Source organism: Paroedura picta, chromosome 9, assembly GCF_049243985.1.
Source record: "Paroedura picta isolate Pp20150507F chromosome 9, Ppicta_v3.0, whole genome shotgun sequence".
NCBI classification, from domain to species: Eukaryota; Metazoa; Chordata; class Lepidosauria; order Squamata; family Gekkonidae; genus Paroedura; species Paroedura picta.
In genome coordinates, this window is record NC_135377.1 from 90,999,917 (window position 1) to 91,024,076 (window position 24,160).

Below are 24,160 nucleotides of genomic sequence, written 5' to 3' on the forward strand. Positions count from 1 at the left end.
TTCCCAACCATTTAAATTTTTCTCTTACAGGGCTAACACTTCCGAAAAACCAATACAACGCCCACCCGGACCAATATATAAAGCTAAACGAACCGTTCGCTGGGTACTTATCCGTACGAAAAACCCTATTAATTTACCTGTTTTTACAAGGAAATAAAATGTGAAAAAAATATTTCTACATCCCATGGCCTTTGCCAACCATTTAAATTTTTCTCTTACAGGTCTAACACTTCCGAAAAACCAATACAACGCCCACCCGGAACAATACATAAAGCTAAACAAACCGTTCACTGGATACTTATCCGTACGAAAATCCCTCTTGATTTACCTGTTTTTACAAGGAAATAAAATGTGAAAAAAATATTTCTACATCCCATGGCCTTTGCCAACCGTTTAAATTTTTCTCTTACAAGTCTAACACTTCCGAAAAACCAATACAACGCCCACCCGGAACAATACATAAAGCTAAACGAACCGTTCACAGGGTACTTATACGTACGAAAATCCCTATTGATTTACCTGTTTTTACAAGAAAATAAAATGAGAGAAAAATGTTTATACATCCCATGGCCTTTCCCAACCATTTAAATTTTTCTCTTACAGGGCTAACACTTCCGAAAAACCAATACAACGCCCACCCGGAAAAATATTTAAAGCTAAACGAACCGTTCACTGGGTACTTATAAGTACGAAAATCCCTCTTGATTTACCTGTTTTTATAAGGAAATAAAATGTGAAAAAAACATTTCTACATCCCATGGCCTTTCCCAACCATTTAAATTTTTCTCTTACAGGGCTAACACTTCCGAAAAACCAATACAACGCCCACCCGGAACAATATATAAAGCTAAACGTCCCGTTCACTGTGTACTTATACGTACGAAAATCACTATAGATTTACCTGTTTTTACAAGGAAATAAAATGTGAAAAAAATATTTCTACATCCCATGGCCTTTCCCAACCATTTAAATTTTTCTCTTACAGGGCTAACACTTCCGAAAAACCAATACAACGCCCACCCGGAACAATATATAAAGCTAAACGAACCGTTCACTGGGTACTTATACGTACGAAAATCCCTATTAATTTACCTGTTTTTACAAGGAAATAAAATGTGAAAAAAATATTTCTACATCCCATGGCCTTTGCCAACCATTTAAATTTTTCTCTTACAGGTCTAACACTTCCGAAAAACCAATACAACGCCCACCCGGAACAATACATAAAGCTAAACGAACCGTTCACTGGGTACTTATACGTACGAAAATCCCTATTGATTTACCTGTTTTTACAAGAAAATAAAATGTGAGAAAAATATTTCTACATCCCATGGCCTTTCCCAACCATTTAAATTTTTCTCTTACAGGGCTAACACTTCCGAAAAACCAATACAACGCCCACCCGGAAAAATATATAAAGCTAAACGAACCGTTCACTGGGTACTTATCCGTACGAAAATCCCTCTTGATTTACCTGTTTTTACAAGGAAATAAAATGTGAAAAAAATATTTCTACATCCCATGGCCTTTCCCAACCATTTAAATTTTTCTCTTACAGGTCTAACACTTCCGAAAAACCAATACAACGCCCACCCGGATCAATATATAAAGCTAAACGAACCGTTCACTGGGTACTTATATCTACGAAAATCCCTATTGATTTACCTGTTTTTACAAGGAAATAATATGTGAAAACAATATTTCTACATCCCATGGCCTTTCCCAACCATTTAAATTTTTCTCTTACAGGTCTAACACTTCCGAAAAACCAATACAACGCCCACGCGGAACAATACATAAAGCTAAACGAACCGTTCACTGGGTACTTATCCGTACAAAAATCCCTCTTGATTTACCTGTTTTTACAAGGAAATAAAATGTGAAAACAATATTTCTACATCCCATGGCCTTTGCCAACCATTTAAATTTTTCTCTTACAGGTCTAACACTTCCGAAAAACCAATACAACGCCCACCCGGAACAATACATAAAGCTAAACGAACCGTTCACTGGGTACTTATACGTACGAAAATCCCTATTGATTTACCTGTTTTTACAAGAAAATAAAATGTGAGAAAAATATTTCTACATCCCATGGCCTTTCCCAACCATTTAAATTTTTCTCTTACAGGGCTAACACTTCCGAAAAACCAATACAACGCCCACCCGGAAAAATATATAAAGCTAAACGAACCGTTCACTGGGTACTTATCCGTACGAAAATCCCTCTTGATTTACCTGTTTTTACAAGGAAATAAAATGTGAAAAAAATATTTCTACATCCCATGGCCTTTCCCAACCATTTAAATTTTTCTCTTACAGGTCTAACACTTCCGAAAAACCAATACAACGCCCACCCGGATCAATATATAAAGCTAAACGAACCGTTCACTGGGTACTTATATCTACGAAAATCCCTATTGATTTACCTGTTTTTACAAGGAAATAATATGTGAAAACAATATTTCTACATCCCATGGCCTTTCCCAACCATTTAAATTTTTCTCTTACAGGTCTAACACTTCCGAAAAACCAATACAACGCCCACGCGGAACAATACATAAAGCTAAACGAACCGTTCACTGGGTACTTATCCGTACAAAAATCCCTCTTGATTTACCTGTTTTTACAAGGAAATAAAATGTGAAAACAATATTTCTACATCCCATGGCCTTTGCCAACCATTTAAATTTTTCTCTTACAGGTCTAACACTTCCGAAAAACCAATACAACGCCCACCCGGAACAATACATAAAGCTAAACGAACCGTTCACTGGGTACTTATACGTACGAAAATCCCTATTGATTTACCTGTTTTTACAAGAAAATAAAATGTGAGAAAAATATTTCTACATCCCATGGCCTTTCCCAACCATTTAAATTTTTCTCTTACAGGGCTAACACTTCCGAAAAACCAATACAACGCCCACCCGGAACAATATATAAAGCTAAACGAACCGTTCACTGGGTACTTATCCGTACGAAAATCCCTATAGATTTACCTGTTTTTACAAGGAAATAAAATGTGAAAAAAATATTTCTACATCCCATGGCCTTTCCCAACCATTTAAATTTTTCTCTTACAGGGCTAACACTTCCGAAAAACCAATACAACGCCCACCCGGAACAATACATAAAGCTAAACGAACCGTTCACTGGGTACTTATACGTACGAAAATCCCTATTGATTTACCTGTTTTTACAAGGAAATAAAATGTGAAAAAAATATTTCTACATCCCATGGCCTTTGCCAACCATTTAAATTTTTCTCTTACAGGTCTAACACTTCCGAAAAACCAATACAACGCCCACCCGGAACAATACATAAAGCTAAACGAACCGTTCACTTGATACTTATCCGTACGAAAATCCCTCTTGATTTACCTGTTTTTACAAGGAAATAAAATGTGAAAAAAATATTTCTACATCCCATGGCCTTTGCCAACCATTTAAATTTTTCTCTTACAGGTCTAACACTTCCGAAAAACCAATACAACGCCCACCCGGAACAATACATAAAGCTAAACGAACCGTTCACAGGGTACTTATACGTACGAAAATCCCTATTGATTTACCTGTTTTTACAAGAAAATAAAATGTGAGAAAAATATTTATACATCCCATGGCCTTTCCCAACCATTTAAATTTTTCTCTTACAGGGCTAACACTTCCGAAAAACCAATACAACGCCCACCCGGAACAATATATAAAGCTAAACGAACCGTTCACTGGGTACTTATACGTACGAAAATCCCTATTAATTTACCTGTTTTTACAAGGAAATAAAATGTGAAAAAAATATTTCTACATCCCATGGCCTTTGCCAACCGTTTAAATTTTTCTCTTACAAGTCTAACACTTCCGAAAAACCAATACAACGCCCACCCGGAACAATATATAAAGCTAAACGAACCGTTCACTGGGTACTTATCCGTACGAAAATCCCTATAGATTTACCTGTTTTTACAAGGAAATAAAATGTGAAAAAAATATTTCTACATCCCATGGCCTTTCCCAACCATTTAAATTTTTCTCTTACAGGGCTAACACTTCCGAAAAACCAATACAACGCCCACCCGGAACAATATATAAAGCTAAACGAACCGTTCACTGGGTACTTATACGTACGAAAATCCCTATTGATTTACCTGTTTTTACAAGGAAATAAAATGTGAAAAAAATATTTCTACATCCCATGGCCTTTGCCAACCGTTTAAATTTTTCTCTTACAGGTCTAACACTTCCGAAAAACCAATACAACCCCCACCCGGAACAATACATAAAGCTAAACGAACCGTTCACTGGGTACTTATACGTACGAAAATCCCTATAGATTTACCTGTTTTTAAAAGGAAATAAAATGTGAAAAAAATATTTCTACATCCCATGGCCTTTCCCAACCATTTAAATTTTTCTCTTACAGGGCTAACACTTCCGAAAAACCAATACAACGCCCACCCGGAACAATATATAAAGCTAAACGAACCGTTCACTGGGTACTTATCCGTACGAAAATCCCTATAGATTTACCTGTTTTTACAAGGAAATAAAATGTGAAAAAAATATTTCTACATCCCATGGCCTTTCCCAACCATTTAAATTTTTCTCTTACAGGGCTAACACTTCCGAAAAACCAATACAACGCCCACCCGGAACAATATATAAAGCTAAACGAACCGTTCACTGGGTACTTATACGTACGAAAATCCCTATTGATTTACCTGTTTTTACAAGGAAATAAAATGTGAAAAAAATATTTCTACATCCCATGGCCTTTGCCAACCGTTTAAATTTTTCTCTTACAGGTCTAACACTTCCGAAAAACCAATACAACGCCCACCCGGAACAATACATAAAGCTAAACGAACCGTTCACTTGATACTTATCCGTACGAAAATCCCTCTTGATTTACCTGTTTTTACAAGGAAATAAAATGTGAAAAAAATATTTCTACATCCCATGGCCTTTGCCAACCATTTAAATTTTTCTCTTACAGGTCTAACACTTCCGAAAAACCAATACAACGCCCACCCGGAACAATACATAAAGCTAAACGAACCGTTCACAGGGTACTTATACGTACGAAAATCCCTATTGATTTACCTGTTTTTACAAGAAAATAAAATGTGAGAAAAATATTTATACATCCCATGGCCTTTCCCAACCATTTAAATTTTTCTCTTACAGGGCTAACACTTCCGAAAAACCAATACAACGCCCACCCGGAACAATATATAAAGCTAAACGAACCGTTCACTGGGTACTTATACGTACGAAAATCCCTATTAATTTACCTGTTTTTACAAGGAAATAAAATGTGAAAAAAATATTTCTACATCCCATGGCCTTTGCCAACCATTTAAATTTTTCTCTTACAGGTCTAACACTTCCGAAAAACCAATACAACGCCCACCCGGAACAATACATAAAGCTAAACGAACCGTTCACTGGATACTTATCCGTACGAAAATCCCTCTTGATTTACCTGTTTTTACAAGGAAATAAAATGTGAAAAAAATATTTCTACATCCCATGGCCTTTGCCAACCGTTTAAATTTTTCTCTTACAAGTCTAACACTTCCGAAAAACCAATACAACGCCCACCCGGAACAATACATAAAGCTAAACGAACCGTTCACAGGGTACTTATACGTACGAAAATCCCTATTGATTTACCTGTTTTTACAAGAAAATAAAATGTGAGAAAAATATTTCTACATCCCATGGCCTTTCCCAACCATTTAAATTTTTCTCTTACAGGGCTAACACTTCCGAAAAACCAATACAACGCCCACCCGGAACAATATATAAAGCAAAACGAACCGTTCACTGGGTACTTATACGTACGAAAATCCCTATTAATTTACCTGTTTTTACAAGGAAATAAAATGTGAAAAAAATATTTCTACATCCCATGGCCTTTGCCAACCATTTAAATTTTTCTCTTACAGGTCTAACACTTCCGAAAAACCAATACAACGCCCACCCGGAACAATACATAAAGCTAAACGAACCGTTCACTTGGTACTTATACGTACGAAAATCCCTATTGATTTACCTGTTTTTACAAGAAAATAAAATGTGAGAAAAATATTTCTACATCCCATGGCCTTTCCCAACCATTTAAATTTTTCTCTTACAGGGCTAACACTTCCGAAAAACCAATACAACGCCCACCCGGAACAATATATAAAGCTAAGCAAACCGTTCACTGGGTACTTATACGTACGAAAATCCCTATAGATTTACCTGTTTTTAAAAGGAAATAAAATGTGAAAAAAATATTTCTACATCCCATGGCCTTTCCCAACCATTTAAATTTTTCTCTTACAGGGCTAACACTTCCGAAAAACCAATACAACGCCCACCCGGAACAATATATAAAGCTAAACGAACCGTTCGCTGGGTACTTATCCGTACGAAAAACCCTATTGATTTACCTGTTTTTACAAGGATATAAAATGTGAAAAAAATATTTCTACATCCCATGGCCTTTCCCAACCATTTAAATTTTTCTCTTACAGGGCTAACACTTCCGAAAAACCAATACAACGCCCACCCGGAACAATATATAAAGCTAAACGAGCCGTTCACTGGGTACTTATACGTACGAAAATCCTTTTGATTTACCTGTTTTTACAAGGAAATAAAATGTGAAAAAAACATTTCTGCATCCCATGGCCTTTCCCAACCATTTAAATTTTTCTCTTACAGGTCTATCACTTCCGAAAAACCAATACAACGCCCACCCGGAACAATATATAAAGCTAAACGAGCCGTTCACTGGGTACTTATACGTACGAAAATCCCTATTGATTTACCTGTTTTTACAAGGAAATAAAATGTGAAAAAAAAATTTCTACATCCCATGGCCTTTCCCAACCATTTAAATTTTTCTCTTACAGGGCTAACACTTCCGAAAAACCAATACAACGCCCACCCGGAACAATATATAAAGCTAAACGAGCCGTTCACTGGGTACTTATACGTACGAAAATCCCTATTGATTTACCTGTTTTTACATGAAATAAAATGTGAAAAAAATATTTCTGCATCCCATGGCCTTTCCCAACCATTTAAATTTTTATCTTACAGGTCTATCACTTCCGAAAAACCGATACAACGCCCACCCGGAACAATATATAAAGCTAAACGAGCCGTTCACTGGGTACTTATACGTATGAAAATCCCTATTAATTTACCTGTTTTTACAAGGAAATAAAATGTAAAAAAAATATTTCTACATCCCATGGCCTTTCCCAACCATTTAAATTTTTCTCTTACAGGGCTAACACTTCCGAAAAACCAATACAACGCCCACCCGGATCAATATATAAAGCTAAACGAACCGTTCACTGGGTACTTATCCGTACGAAAATCCCTATTGATTTACCTGTTTTTACAAGGAAATAAAATGTGAAAAAAATATTTCTACATCCCATGGCCTTTCCCAACCATTTAAATTTTTCTCTTACAGGGCTAACACTTCCGAAAAACCAATACAACGCCCACCCGCACCAATATATAAAGCTAAACGAGCCGTTCACTGGGTACTTATACGTACGAAAATCCCTATTGATTTACCTGTTTTTACAAGGAAATAAAATGTGAAAAAAATATTTCTGCATCCCATGGCCTTTCCCAACCATTTAAATTTTTCTCTTACAGGTCTATCACTTCCGAAAAACCAATACAACGCCCACCAGGAACAATATATAAAGCTAAACGAGCCGTTCACTGGGTACTTATACGTACGAAAATCCCTATTGATTTACCTGTTTTTACAACGAAATAAAATGTGAAAAAAATATTTCTAAATCCCATGGCCTTTCCCAACCATTTAAATTTTTCTCTTACAGGGCTAACACTTCCGAAAAACCAATACAACGCCCACCCGGACCAATATATAAAGCTAAACGAACCGTTCGCTGGGTACTTATCCGTACGAAAAACCCTATTAATTTACCTGTTTTTACAAGGAAATAAAATGTGAAAAAAATATTTCTACATCCCATGGCCTTTGCCAACCATTTAAATTTTTCTCTTACAGGTCTAACACTTCCGAAAAACCAATACAACGCCCACCCGGAACAATACATAAAGCTAAACGAACCGTTCACTGGATACTTATCCGTACGAAAATCCCTCTTGATTTACCTGTTTTTACAAGGAAATAAAATGTGAAAAAAATATTTCTACATCCCATGGCCTTTGCCAACCGTTTAAATTTTTCTCTTACAAGTCTAACACTTCCGAAAAACCAATACAACGCCCACCCGGAACAATACATAAAGCTAAACGAACCGTTCACAGGGTACTTATACGTACGAAAATCCCTATTGATTTACCTGTTTTTACAAGAAAATAAAATGTGAGAAAAATGTTTATACATCCCATGGCCTTTCCCAACCATTTAAATTTTTCTCTTACAGGGCTAACACTTCCGAAAAACCAATACAACGCCCACCCGGAAAAATATTTAAAGCTAAACGAACCGTTCACTGGGTACTTATAAGTACGAAAATCCCTCTTGAATTACCTGTTTTTATAAGGAAATAAAATGTGAAAAAAACATTTCTACATCCCATGGCCTTTCCCAACCATTTAAATTTTTCTCTTACAGGGCTAACACTTCCGAAAAACCAATACAACGCCCACCCGGAACAATATATAAAGCTAAACGTCCCGTTCACTGTGTACTTATACGTACGAAAATCACTATAGATTTACCTGTTTTTACAAGGAAATAAAATGTGAAAAAAATATTTCTACATCCCATGGCCTTTCCCAACCATTTAAATTTTTCTCTTACAGGGCTAACACTTCCGAAAAACCAATACAACGCCCACCCGGAACAATATATAAAGCTAAACGAACCGTTCACTGGGTACTTATACGTACGAAAATCCCTATTAATTTACCTGTTTTTACAAGGAAATAAAATGTGAAAAAAATATTTCTACATCCCATGGCCTTTGCCAACCATTTAAATTTTTCTCTTACAGGTCTAACACTTCCGAAAAACCAATACAACGCCCACCCGGAACAATACATAAAGCTAAACGAACCGTTCACTGGGTACTTATACGTACGAAAATCCCTATTGATTTACCTGTTTTTACAAGAAAATAAAATGTGAGAAAAATATTTCTACATCCCATGGCCTTTCCCAACCATTTAAATTTTTCTCTTACAGGGCTAACACTTCCGAAAAACCAATACAACGCCCACCCGGAAAAATATATAAAGCTAAACGAACCGTTCACTGGGTACTTATCCGTACGAAAATCCCTCTTGATTTACCTGTTTTTACAAGGAAATAAAATGTGAAAAAAATATTTCTACATCCCATGGCCTTTCCCAACCATTTAAATTTTTCTCTTACAGGTCTAACACTTCCGAAAAACCAATACAACGCCCACCCGGATCAATATATAAAGCTAAACGAACCGTTCACTGGGTACTTATATCTACGAAAATCCCTATTGATTTACCTGTTTTTACAAGGAAATAATATGTGAAAACAATATTTCTACATCCCATGGCCTTTCCCAACCATTTAAATTTTTCTCTTACAGGTCTAACACTTCCGAAAAACCAATACAACGCCCACGCGGAACAATACATAAAGCTAAACGAACCGTTCACTGGGTACTTATCCGTACAAAAATCCCTCTTGATTTACCTGTTTTTACAAGGAAATAAAATGTGAAAACAATATTTCTACATCCCATGGCCTTTGCCAACCATTTAAATTTTTCTCTTACAGGGCTAACACTTCCGAAAAACCAATACAACGCCCACCCGGAACAATATATAAAGCTAAGCAAACCGTTCACTGGGTACTTATACGTACGAAAATCCCTATAGATTTACCTGTTTTTAAAAGGAAATAAAATGTGAAAAAAATATTTCTACATCCCATGGCCTTTCCCAACCATTTACATTTTTCTCTTACAGGGCTAACACTTCCGAAAAACCAATACAACGCCCACCCGGAACAATATATAAAGCTAAACGAACCGTTCACTGGGTACTTATCCGTACGAAAATCCCTATAGATTTACCTGTTTTTACAAGGAAATAAAATGTGAAAAAAATATTTCTACATCCCATGGCCTTTCCCAACCATTTAAATTTTTCTCTTACAGGGCTAACACTTCCGAAAAACCAATACAACGCCCACCCGGAACAATATATAAAGCTAAACGAACCGTTCACTGGGTACTTATACGTACGAAAATCCCTATTGATTTACCTGTTTTTACAAGGAAATAAAATGTGAAAAAAATATTTCTACATCCCATGGCCTTTGCCAACCATTTAAATTTTTCTCTTACAGGTCTAACACTTCCGAAAAACCAATACAACGCCCACCCGGAACAATACATAAAGCTAAACGAACCGTTCACTTGATACTTATCCGTACGAAAATCCCTCTTGATTTACCTGTTTTTACAAGGAAATAAAATGTGAAAAAAATATTTCTACATCCCATGGCCTTTGCCAACCATTTAAATTTTTCTCTTACAGGTCTAACACTTCCGAAAAACCAATACAACGCCCACCCGGAACAATACATAAAGCTAAACGAACCGTTCACAGGGTACTTATACGTACGAAAATCCCTATTGATTTACCAGTTTTTACAAGAAAATAAAATGTGAGAAAAATATTTATACATCCCATGGCCTTTCCCAACCATTTAAATTTTTCTCTTACAGGGCTAACACTTCCGAAAAACCAATACAACGCCCACCCGGAACAATACATAAAGCTAAACGAACCGTTCACTGGATACTTATCCGTACGAAAATCCCTCTTGATTTACCTGTTTTTACAAGGAAATAAAATGTGAAAAAAATATTTCTACATCCCATGGCCTTTGCCAACCGTTTAAATTTTTCTCTTACAAGTCTAACACTTCCGAAAAACCAATACAACGCCCACCCGGAACAATACATAAAGCTAAACGAACCGTTCACAGGGTACTTATACGTACGAAAATCCCTATTGATTTACCTGTTTTTACAAGAAAATAAAATGTGAGAAAAATATTTCTACATCCCATGGCCTTTCCCAACCATTTAAATTTTTCTCTTACAGGGCTAACACTTCCGAAAAACCAATACAACGCCCACCCGGAACAATATATAAAGCTAAACGAACCGTTCACTGGGTACTTATACGTACGAAAATCCCTATTAATTTACCTGTTTTTACAAGGAAATAAAATGTGAAAAAAATATTTCTACATCCCATGGCCTTTGCCAACCATTTAAATTTTTCTCTTACAGGTCTAACACTTCCGAAAAACCAATACAACGCCCACCCGGAACAATACATAAAGCTAAACGAACCGTTCACTGGGTACTTATACGTACGAAAATCCCTATTGATTTACCTGTTTTTACAAGAAAATAAAATGTGAGAAAAATATTTCTACATCCCATGGCCTTTCCCAACCATTTAAATTTTTCTCTTACAGGGCTAACACTTCCGAAAAACCAATACAACGCCCACCCGGAACAATATATAAAGCTAAGCAAACCGTTCACTGGGTACTTATACGTACGAAAATCCCTATAGATTTACCTGTTTTTAAAAGGAAATAAAATGTGAAAAAAATATTTCTACATCCCATGGCCTTTCCCAACCATTTAAATTTTTCTCTTACAGGGCTAACACTTCCGAAAAACCAATACAACGCCCACCCGGAACAATATATAAAGCTAAACGAACCGTTCACTGGGTACTTATCCGTACGAAAATCCCTATAGATTTACCTGTTTTTACAAGGAAATAAAATGTGAAAAAAATATTTCTACATCCCATGGCCTTTCCCAACCATTTAAATTTTTCTCTTACAGGGCTAACACTTCCGAAAAACCAATACAACGCCCACCCGGAACAATATATAAAGCTAAACGAACCGTTCACTGGGTACTTATACGTACGAAAATCCCTATTGATTTACCTGTTTTTACAAGGAAATAAAATGTGAAAAAAATATTTCTACATCCCATGGCCTTTGCCAACCATTTAAATTTTTCTCTTACAGGTCTAACACTTCCGAAAAACCAATACAACGCCCACCCGGAACAATACATAAAGCTAAACGAACCGTTCACTTGATACTTATCCGTACGAAAATCCCTCTTGATTTACCTGTTTTTACAAGGAAATAAAATGTGAAAAAAATATTTCTACATCCCATGGCCTTTGCCAACCATTTAAATTTTTCTCTTACAGGTCTAACACTTCCGAAAAACCAATACAACGCCCACCCGGAACAATACATAAAGCTAAACGAACCGTTCACAGGGTACTTATACGTACGAAAATCCCTATTGATTTACCTGTTTTTACAAGAAAATAAAATGTGAGAAAAATATTTATACATCCCATGGCCTTTCCCAACCATTTAAATTTTTCTCTTACAGGGCTAACACTTCCGAAAAACCAATACAACGCCCACCCGGAACAATATATAAAGCTAAACGAACCGTTCACTGGGTACTTATACGTACGAAAATCCCTATTAATTTACCTGTTTTTACAAGGAAATAAAATGTGAAAAAAATATTTCTACATCCCATGGCCTTTGCCAACCATTTAAATTTTTCTCTTACAGGTCTAACACTTCCGAAAAACCAATACAACGCCCACCCGGAACAATACATAAAGCTAAACGAACCGTTCACTGGATACTTATCCGTACGAAAATCCCTCTTGATTTACCTGTTTTTACAAGGAAATAAAATGTGAAAAAAATATTTCTACATCCCATGGCCTTTGCCAACCGTTTAAATTTTTCTCTTACAAGTCTAACACTTCCGAAAAACCAATACAACGCCCACCCGGAACAATACATAAAGCTAAACGAACCGTTCACAGGGTACTTATACGTACGAAAATCCCTATTGATTTACCTGTTTTTACAAGAAAATAAAATGTGAGAAAAATGTTTATACATCCCATGGCCTTTCCCAACCATTTAAATTTTTCTCTTACAGGGCTAACACTTCCGAAAAACCAATACAACGCCCACCCGGAAAAATATATAAAGCTAAACGAACCGTTCACTGGGTACTTATAAGTACGAAAATCCCTCTTGATTTACCTGTTTTTATAAGGAAATAAAATGTGAAAAAAACATTTCTACATCCCATGGCCTTTCCCAACCAGTTAAATTTTTCTCTTACAGGGCTAACACTTCCGAAAAACCAATACAACGCCCACCCGGAACAATATATAAAGCTAAACGTCCCGTTCACTGGGTACTTATACGTACGAAAATCACTATAGATTTACCTGTTTTTACAAGGAAATAAAATGTGAAAAAAATATTTCTACATCCCATGGCCTTTCCCAACCATTTAAATTTTTCTCTTACAGGGCTAACACTTCCGAAAAACCAATACAACGCCCACCCGGAACAATATATAAAGCTAAACGAACCGTTCACTGGGTACTTATACGTACGAAAATCCCTATTAATTTACCTGTTTTTACAAGGAAATAAAATGTGAAAAAAATATTTCTACATCCCATGGCCTTTGCCAACCATTTAAATTTTTCTCTTACAGGTCTAACACTTCCGAAAAACCAATACAATGCCCACCCGGAACAATACATAAAGCTAAACGAACCGTTCACTGGGTACTTATCCGTACGAAAATCCCTATTGATTTACCTGTTTTTACAAGGAAATAATATGTGAAAACAATATTTCTACATCCCATGGCCTTTCCCAACCATTTAAATTTTTCTCTTACAGGTCTAACACTTCCGAAAAACCAATACAACGCCCACGCGGAACAATACATAAAGCTAAACGAACCGTTCACTGGGTACTTATCCGTACAAAAATCCCTCTTGATTTACCTGTTTTTACAAGGAAATAAAATGTGAAAACAATATTTCTACATCCCATGGCCTTTCCCAACCATTTAAATTTTTCTTTTACAGGGCTAACACTTCCGAAAAACCAATACAACGCCCACCCGGAACAATATATAAAGCTAAACAAACCGTTCACTGGGTACTTATACGTACGAAAATCCCTATAGATTTACCTGTTTTTAAAAGGAAATAAAATGTGAAAAAAATATTTCTACATCCCATGGCCTTTCCCAACCATTTAAATTTTTCTCTTACAGGGCTAACACTTCCGAAAAACCAATACAACGCCCACCCGGAACAATATATAAAGCTAAACGAACCGTTCACTGGGTACTTATCCGTACGAAAATCCCTATAGATTTACCTGTTTTTACAAGGAAATAAAATGTGAAAAAAATATTTCTACATCCCATGGCCTTTCCCAACCATTTAAATTTTTCTCTTACAGGGCTAACACTTCCGAAAAACCAATACAACGCCCACCCGGAACAATATATAAAGCTAAACGAACCGTTCACTGGGTACTTATACGTACGAAAATCCCTATTGATTTACCTGTTTTTACAAGGAAATAAAATGTGAAAAAAATATTTCTACATCCCATGGCCTTTGCCAACCATTTAAATTTTTCTCTTACAGGTCTAACACTTCCGAAAAACCAATACAACGCCCACCCGGAACAATACATAAAGCTAAACGAACCGTTCACTGGATACTTATCCGTACGAAAATCCCTCTTGATTTACCTGTTTTTACAAGGAAATAAAATGTGAAAAAAATATTTCTACATCCCATGGCCTTTGCCAACCATTTAAATTTTTCTCTTACAGGTCTAACACTTCCGAAAAACCAATACAACGCCCACCCGGAACAATACATAAAGCTAAACGAACCGTTCACAGGGTACTTATACGTACGAAAATCCCTATTGATTTACCTGTTTTTACAAGAAAATAAAATGTGAGAAAAATATTTATACATCCCATGGCCTTTCCCAACCATTTAAATTTTTCTCTTACAGGGCTAACACTTCCGAAAAACCAATACAACGCCCACCCGGAAAAATATATAAAGCTAAATGAACCGTTCACTGGGTACTTATACGTACGAAAATCCCTCTTGATTTACCTGTTTTTACAAGGAAATAAAATGTGAAAAAAACATTTCTACATCCCATGGCCTTTCCCAACCATTTAAATTTTTCTCTTACAGGGCTAACACTTCCGAAAAACCAATACAACGTCCACCCGGAATAATATATAAAGCTAAACGAACCGTTCACTGGGTACTTATACGTACGAAAATCCCTATAGATTTACCTGTTTTTACAAGGAAATAAAATGTGAAAAAAATATTTCTACATCCCATGGCCTTTCCCAACCATTTAAATTTTTCTCTTACAGGGCTAACACTTCCGAAAAACCAATACAATGCCCACCCGGAACAATACATAAAGCTAAACGAACCGTTCACTGGGTACTTATCCGAACGAAAATCCCTATTGATTTACCTGTTTTTACAAGGAAATAAAATGTGAAAAAAATATTTCTACATCCCATGGCCTTTCCCAACCATTTAAATTTTTCTCTTACAGGTCTAACACTTCCGAAAAACCAATACAACGCCCACCCGGATCAATATATAAAGCTAAACGAACCGTTCACTGGGTACTTATATGTACGAAAATCCCTCTTGATTTACCTGTTTTTACAAGGAAATAAAATGTGAAAAAAATATTTCTACATCCCATGGTCTTTCCCAACCATTTAAATTTTTCTCTTACAGGTCTAACACTTCCGAAAAACCAATACAACGCCCACCCGGAACAATACATAAAGCTAAACGAACCGTTCACTGGGTACTTATACGTACGAAAATCCCTATTGATTTACCTGTTTTTACAAGAAAATAAAATGTGAGAAAAATATTTCTACATCCCATGGCCTTTCCCAACCATTTAAATTTTTCTCTTACAGGTCTAACACTTCCGAAAAACCAATACAACGCCCACGCGGAACAATATATAAAGCTAAACGAACCGTTCACTGGGTACTTATCCGTACGAAAATCCCTCTTGATTTACCTGTTTTTACAAGGAAATAAAATGTGAAAACAATATTTCTACATCCCATGGCCTTTCCCAACCATTTAAATTTTTCTCTTACAGGGCTAACACTTCCGAAAAACCAATACAACGCCCACCCGGAACAATATATAAAGCTAAACGAACCGTTCACTGGGTACTTATACGTACGAAAATCCCTATAGATTTACCTGTTTTTAAAAGGAAATAAAATGTGAAAAAAATATTTCTACATCCCATGGCCTTTCCCAACCATTTAAATTTTTCTCTTACAGGGCTAACACTTCCGAAAAACCAATACAACGCCCACCCGGAACAATATATAAAGCTAAACGAACCGTTCACTGGGTACTTATCCGTACGAAAATCCCTCTTGATTTACCTGTTTTTACAAGGAAATAAAATGTGAAAACAATATTTCTACATCCCATGGCCTTTCCCAACCATTTAAATTTTTCTCTTACAGGGCTAACACTTCCGAAAAACCAATACAACGCCCACCCGGAACAATATATAAAGCTAAACGAACCGTTCACTGGGTACTTATACGTACGAAAATCCCTATAGATTTACCTGTTTTTACAAGGAAATAAAATGTGAAAAAAATATTTCTACATCCCATGGCCTTTCCCAACCATTTAAATTTTTCTCTTACAGGGTTAACACTTCCGAAAAACCAATACAACGCCCACCCGGAACAATATATAAAGCTAAACGAACCGTTCACTGGGTACTTATCCGTACGAAAATCCCTATAGATTTACCTGTTTTTACAAGGAAATAAAATGTGAAAAAAATATTTCTACATCCCATGGACTTTGCCAACCATTTAAATTTTTCTCTTACAAGTCTAACACTTCCGAAAAACCAATACAACGCCCACCCGGAACAATACCTAAAGCTAAACGAACCGTTCACTGGGTACTTATACGTACGAAAATCCCTATTGATTTACCTGTTTTTACAAGAAAATAAAATGTGAGAAAAATATTTCTACATTCCATGGCCTTTCCCAACCATTTAAATTTTTCTCTTACAGGGCTAACACTTCCGAAAAACCAATACAACGCCCACCCGGAAAAATATATAAAGCTAAACGAACCGTTCACTGGGTACTTATCCGTACGAAAATCCCTCTTGATTTACCTGTTTTTACAAGGAAATAAAATGTGAAAAAAATATTTCTACATCCCATGGCCTTTCCCAAACATTTAAATTTTTCTCTTACAGGTCTAACACTTCCGAAAAACCAATACAACGCCCACCCGGAACAATATATAAAGCTAAACGAACCGTTCACTGGGTACTTATACGTACGAAAATCCCTATAGATTTACCTGTTTTTACAAGGAAATAAAATGTGAAAAAAATATTTCTACATCCCATGGCCTTTCCCAACCATTTAAATTTTTCTCTTATAGGGCTAACACTTCCGAAAAACCAATACAACGCCCACCCGGAACAATACATAAAGCTAAACGAACCGTTCACTGGGTACTTATACGTACGAAAATCCCTAATAATTTACCTGTTTTTACAAGGAAATAAAATGTGAAAAAAATATCTCTACATCCCATGGCCTTTCCCAACCATTTAAATTTTTCTCTTATAGGGCTAACACTTCCGAAAAACCAATACAACGCCCACCCGGAACAATACATAAAGCTAAACGAACCGTTCACTGGGTACTTATACGTACGAAAATCCCTATTGTTTTACCTGTTTTTACAAGAAAATAAAATGTGAAAAAAATATTTCTACATCCCATGGCCTTTCCCAACCATTTAAATTTTTCTCTTACAGGGCTAACACTTCCGAAAAACCAATACAACGCCCACCCGGACCAATATATAAAGCTAAACGAACCGTTCACTGGGTACTTATCCGTAGGAAAATCCCTCTTGATTTACCTGTTTTTACAAGGAAATAAAATGTGAAAAAAATATTTCTACATCCCAAGGCCTTTCCCAACCATTTAAATTTTTCTCTTACAGGTCTAACACTTCCGAAAAACCAATACAACGCCCACCCGGAACAATATATAAAGCTAAACGAACCGTTCACTGGGTACTTATACGTACGAAAATCCCTATTGATTTACCTGTTTTTACAAGGAAATAAAATGTGAAAAAAATATTTCTACATCCCATGGCCTTTCCCAACCATTTAAATTTTTCTCTTACAGGGCTAACACTTCCGAAAAACCAATACAACGCCCACCCGGAACAATATATAAAGCTAAACGAACCGTTCACTGGGTACTTATCCGTACGAAAATCCCTATTGATTTACCTGTTTTTACAAGGAAATAAAATGTGAAAAAAATATTTCTACATCCCATGGCCTTTCCCAACCATTTAAATTTTTCTCTTACAGGTCTAACACTTCCGAAAAACCAATACAACGCCCACCCGGATCAATATATAAAGCTAAACGAACCGTTCACTGGGTACTTATATGTACGAAAATCCCTATTGATTTACCTGTTTTTACAAGGAAATAATATGTGAAAACAATATTTCTACATCCCATGGCCTTTCCCAGCCATTTAAATTTTTCTCATACAGGGCTAACACTTCCGAAAAACCAATACAACGCCCACCCGGAACAATATATAAAGCTAAACGAACCGTTCACTGGGTACTTATACATACGAAAATCCCTATAGATTTACCTGTTTTTACAAGGAAATAAAATGTGAAAAAAATATTTCTACATCCCATGGCCTTTCCCAACCATTTAAATTTTTCTCTTACAGGGCTAACACTTCCGAAAAACCAATACAACGCCCACCCGGAACAATATATAAAGCTAAACGAACCGTTCACTGGGTACTTATCCGTACGAAAATCCCTCTTGATTTACCTGTTTTTACAAGGAAATAAAATGTGAAAACAATATTTCTACATCCTATGGCCTTTCCCAACCATTTAAATTTTTCTCTTACAGGGCTAACACTTCCGAAAAACCAATACAACGCCCACCCGGAACAATATATAAAGCTAAACGAACCGTTCACTGGGTACTTATACGTACGAAAATCCCTATAGATTTACCTGTTTTTACAAGGAAATAAAATGTGAAAAAAATATTTCTACATCCCATGGCCTTTCCCAACCATTTAAATTTTTCTCTTACAGGGCTAACACTTCCGAAAAACCAATACAACGCCCACCCGGAACAATATATAAAGCTAAACGAACCGTTATCTGGGTACTTATCCGTACGAAAATCCCTATAGATTTACCTGTTTTTACAAGGAAATAAAATGCGAAAAAAATATTTCTACATCCCATGGCCTTTCCCAACCATTTAAATTTTTCTCTTACAGGGCTAACACTTCCGAAAAACTAATACAACGCCCACCCGGAACAATATATAAAGCTAAACGAACCGTTCACTGGGTACTTATACGTACGAAAATCCCTATTAATTTACCTGTTTTTACAAGGAAATAAAATGTGAAAAAAATATTTCTACATCCCATGGCCTTTGCCAACCATTTAAATTTTTCTCTTACAGGTCTAACACTTCCGAAAAACCAATACAACGCCCACCCGGAACAATACATAAAGCTAAACGAACCGTTCACTGAATACTTATCCGTACGAAAATCCCTATTGATTTACCTGTTTTTACAAGGAAATAAAATGTGAAAAAAATATTTCTACATCCCATGGCCTTTCCCAACCATTTAAATTTTTCTCTTACAGGTCTAACACTTCCGAAAAACCAATACAACGCCCACCCGGATCAATATATAAAGCTAAACGAACCGTTCACTGGGTACTTATATGTACGAAAATCCCTCTTGATTTAGCTGTTTTTACAAGGAAATAAAATGTGAAAAAAATATTTCTACATCCCATGGCCTTTCCCAACCATTTAAATTTTTCTCTTACAGGGCTAACACTTCCGAAAAACCAATACAACGCCCACCCGGACCAATATATAAAGCTAAACGAACCGTTCACTGGGTACTTATCCGTACGAAAATCCCTCTTGATTTACCTGTTTTTACAAGGAAATAAAATGTGAAAAAATATTTCTACATCCCATGGCCTTTCCCAACCATTTAAATTTTTCTCTTACAGGGCTAACACTTCCAAAAAACCAATAAGACGCCCACCCGGAACAATATATAAAGCTAAACGAACCGTTCACTGGGTACTTATACGTACGAAAATCCCTATTGATTTACCTGTTTTTACAAGGAAATAAAATGTGAAAAAAATATTTCTACATCCCATGGCCTTTCCCAACCATTAAAATTTTTCTCTTACAGGGCTAACACTTCCGAAAAACCAATACAATGCCCACCCGGAACAATATATAAAGCTAAACGAACCGTTCACTGGGTACTTATCCGTACGAAAATCCCTACTGATTTACCTTTTTTTACAAGGAAATAAAATGTGAAAAAAATATTTCTACATCCCATGGCCTTTCCCAACCATTTAAATTTTTCTCTTACAGGGCTAACACTTCCGAAAAACCAATACAACGCCCACCCGGAATAATATATAAAGCTAAACGAACCGTTCACTGGGTACTTATCCGTACGAAAATCCCTATTGATTTACCTGTTTTTACAAGGAAATAAAATGTGAAAAAAATATTTCTACATCCCATGGCCTTTGCCAACCATTTAAATTTTTCTCTTACAGGTCTAACACTTCCGAAAAACCAATACAACGCCCACCCGGAACAATACATAAAGCTAAACGAACCGTTCACTGGGTACTTATACGTACGAAAATCCCTATAGATTTACCTGTTTTTACAAGGAAATAAAACGTGAAAAAAATATTTCTACATCCCATGGCCTTTCCCAACCATTTAAATTTTTCTCTTACAGGGCTAACACTTCCGAAAAACCAATACAACGCCCACCCGGAACAATATATAAAGCTAAACGAACCGTTCACTGGGTACTTATACGTACGAAAATCCCTATTAATTTACCTGTTTTTACAAGGAAATAAAATGTGAAAAAAATATTTCTACATCCCATGGCCTTTGCCAACCATTTAAATTTTTCTCTTACAGGTCTAACACTTCCGAAAAACCAATACAACGCCCACCCGGAACAATACATAAAGCTAAACGAAGCGTTCACTGGGTACTTATCCGTACGAAAATCCCTATTGATTTACCTGTTTTTACAAGGAAATAAAATGTGAAAAAAATATTTCTACATCCCATGGCCTTTCCCAACCATTTAAATTTTTCTCTTACAGGGCTAACACTTCCGAAAAACCAATACAACGCCCACCCGGAACAATATATAAAGCTAAACGAACCGTTCACTGGGTACTTATACGTACGAAAATCCCTCTTGTTTTACCTGTTTTTACAAGGAAATAAAATGTGAAAAAAATATTTCTACATCCCATGGCCTTTCCCAACCATTTAAATTTTTCTCTTACAGGGCTAACACTTCCGAAAAACCAATACAACGCCCACCCGGAACAATATATAAAGCTAAACGAACCGTTCACTGGGTACTTATACGTACGAAAATCCCTATTAATTTACCTGTTTTTACAAGGAAATAAAATGTGAAAAAAATATTTCTACATCCCATGGCCTTTGCCAACCATTTAAATTTTTCTCTTACAGGTCTAACACTTCCGAAAAACCAATACAACGCCCACCCGGAACAATACATAAAGCTAAACGAAGCGTTCACTGGGTACTTATCCGTACGAAAATCCCTATTGATTTACCTGTTTTTACAAGGAAATAAAATGTGAAAAAAATATTTCTACATCCCATGGCCTTTCCCAACCATTTAAATTTTTCTCTTACAGGGCTAACACTTCCAAAAAACCAATACAACGCCCACCCGGAACAATATATAAAGCTAAACGAACCGTTCACTGGGTACTTATACGTACGAAAATCCCTCTAGTTTTACCTGTTTTTACAAGGAAATAAAATGTGAAAAAAATATTTCTACATCCCATGGCCTTTCCCAACCATTTAAATTTTTCTCTTACAGGGCTAACACTTCCGAAAAACCAATACAACGCCCACCCGGAACAATATATAAAGCTAAACGAACCGTTCACTGGGTACTTATACGTACGAAAATCCCTATTAATTTACCTGTTTTTACAAGGAAATAAAATGTGAAAAAAATATTTCTACATCCCATGGCCTTTCCCAACCATTTAAATTTTTCTCTTACAGGGCTAACACTTCCGAAAAACCAATACAACGCCCACCCGGACCAATATATAAAGCTAAACGAACCGTTCACTGGGTACTTATCCGTACGAAAATCCCTCTTGATTTACCTGTTTTTACAAGGAAATAAAATGTGAAAAAAATATTTCTACATCCCATGGCCTTTCCCAACCATTTAAATTTTTCTCTTACAGGGCTAACACTTCCGAAAAACCAATACAACGCCCACCCGGAACAATACATAAAGCTAAACGAACCGTTCACTGGGTACTTATACGTACGAAAATCCCTATAGATTTACCTGTTTATACAAGGAAATAAAACGCGAAAAAAATATTTCTACATCCCATGGCCTTTCCCAACCATTTAAATTTTTCTATTACAGGGCTAACACTTCCGAAAAACCAATACAACGCCCACCCGGAACAATATATAAAGCTAAACGAACCGTTCACTGGGTACTTATACGTACGAAAATCCCTATTAATTTACCTGTTTTTACAAGGAAATAAAATGTGAAAAAAATATTTCTACATCCCATGGCCTTTCCCAACCATTTAAATTTTTCTCTTACAGGGCTAACACTTCCGAAAAACCAATACAACGCCCACCCGGACCAATATATAAAGCTAAACGAACCGTTCACTGGGTACTTATCCGTACGAAAATCCCTCTTGATTTACCTGTTTTTACAAGGAAATAAAATGTGAAAAAAATATTTCTACATCCCATGGCCTTTCCCAACCATTTAAATTTTTCTCTTACAGGGCTAACACTTCCGAAAAACCAATACAACGCCCACCCGGAACAATATATAAAGCTAAACGAACCGTTCACTGGGTACTTATACGTACGAAAATCCCTATTAATTTACCTGTTTTTACAAGGAAATAAAATGTGAAAAAAATATTTCTACATCCCATGGCCTTTGCCAACCATTTAAATTTTTCTCTTACAGGTCTAACACTTCCGAAAAACCAATACAACGCCCACCCGGAACAATACATAAAGCTAAACGAAGCGTTCACTGGGTACTTATCCGTACGAAAATCCCTATTGATTTACCTGTTTTTACAAGGAAATAAAATGTGAAAAAAATATTTCTACATCCCATGGCCTTTCCCAACCATTTAAATTTTTCTCTTACAGGGCTAACACTTCCAAAAAACCAATACAACGCCCACCCGGAACAATATATAAAGCTAAACGAACCGTTCACTGGGTACTTATACGTACGAAAATCCCTCTTGTTTTACCTGTTTTTACAAGGAAATAAAATGTGAAAAAAATATTTCTACATCCCATGGCCTTTCCCAACCATTTAAATTTTTCTCTTACAGGGCTAACACTTCCGAAAAACCAATACAACGCCCACCCGGAACAATATATAAAGCTAAACGAACCGTTCACTGGGTACTTATACGTACGAAAATCCCTATTAATTTACCTGTTTTTACAAGGAAATAAAATGTGAAAAAAATATTTCTACATCCCATGGCCTTTCCCAACCATTTAAATTTTTCTCTTACAGGGCTAACACTTCCGAAAAACCAATACAACGCCCACCCGGACCAATATATAAAGCTAAACGAACCGTTCACTGGGTACTTATCCGTACGAAAATCCCTCTTGATTTACCTGTTTTTACAAGGAAATAAAATGTGAAAAAAATATTTCTACATCCCATGGCCTTTCCCAACCATTTAAATTTTTCTCTTACAGGGCTAACACTTCCGAAAAACCAATACAACGCCCACCCGGAACAATACATAAAGCTAAACGAACCGTTCACTGGGTACTTATACGTACGAAAATCCCTATAGATTTACCTGTTTATACAAGGAAATAAAACGCGAAAAAAATATTTCTACATCCCATGGCCTTTTCCAACCATTTAAATTTTTCTATTACAGGGCTAACACTTCCGAAAAACCAATACAACGCCCACCCGGAACAATATATAAAGCTAAACGAACCGTT